Below are 1,183 nucleotides of genomic sequence, written 5' to 3'. Positions count from 1 at the left end.
GAGAAAACTAGTCTTTGCGGGTTTTTTTTTATCGTAAAGTTTCAATGTTAAATCCAATAGAGATGAAACAAGAGACGTTTCGATCGAGATTTGAAGGAGAGCCCAAAGATGGAGGTAAGGGCGAGTAGGAGCAAGCGAAGGAGTTTAGACGAGTCTTACTTGTTTTCGTCGTAAAATCTCAACGGAAACTCCGATTGAGACGAAATGAAAAGCGTTTCGATGAAGATTCCAAAGACAACGCAAAGGAGGACTTTTCTGAGGCCTGACAGGTCGCTATGTAGCTAGTGGAGGTCTGACAGGTCGCTACGTAGCGAGTGAAAGCAAGCCAAGAAGAGTCCTACTTGTTTTCGTCGTAAAATCTCAACAGAAACTCCGACTGAGACGAAACGAAAAGCGTTACGATGAGGATTCAAAAGAGAACGCAAAGGAGGACCCTTTTTAGGCCTGAAAGGTCGCTATGTAGCGAGTGGAGAGTTGGCTTGAGCTCGGTTGCTACATAGCGACCGAGCCGTGTGCGTTTGCATAGGTGTTGGCAATAGGCGCAGTGGCCGCTGGAGTTTTCTTACCAGCGTTGTTGCGAACTGAGATTTTCTCTTTCGTATTTCCAGACATTATTTTCAAGTGTTTTGCGGCTTTGAGTTAGAGTAATCCGTCCCCCCCCCCCCTCCTTCTAGCGCCAAACTGTGGGAACCGAAATTCACACTGTCGATTTACTTTTAAATTAGGAAACTAGGAAAACCCTAATTTCTCAGAGTTCCCGGATCTCGGCGAGAGCCAACGGCAAGTGACCAAATATATGCGGAAATCATGTAACATAACTTAAAAATGGAGATATTCTGTTTTTCCCGATCTTTCTAATTAACTTCGAATACTTCATATTTTTCCGCGGAAACTTAAAATTTATCTTTCCTTGCGAACCAAGCATAAACCGTCCTACGGTTTATGGGCTTTTGGTTAAGATATCGTAAGTGGGTTTCGAGTAACGTTCTAGATCTCTTTGGCCCATTTGTTTGACTCGAAACGTTTATTACGGCTTCTTTCGATAAAACGGAACTTTCCGCGGTTTTTATCGTAAAGTTCGATTGATGACTTCAAATGACGAGAAACATGAAATGGGTTGGCTATAGTCTTCGGGAGATAGCATTAAAGAGTAGACGAGAATGCATGGATTCGTGTCGTATCG

The sequence above is a fragment of the Brassica oleracea genome, chromosome C5, assembly GCF_000695525.1.
Source record: "Brassica oleracea var. oleracea cultivar TO1000 chromosome C5, BOL, whole genome shotgun sequence".
Taxonomy (NCBI): Eukaryota; Viridiplantae; Streptophyta; class Magnoliopsida; order Brassicales; family Brassicaceae; genus Brassica; species Brassica oleracea.
The sequence above is the reverse complement of the archived record's forward strand: the minus strand, read 5'-3'. Positions refer to the sequence as shown.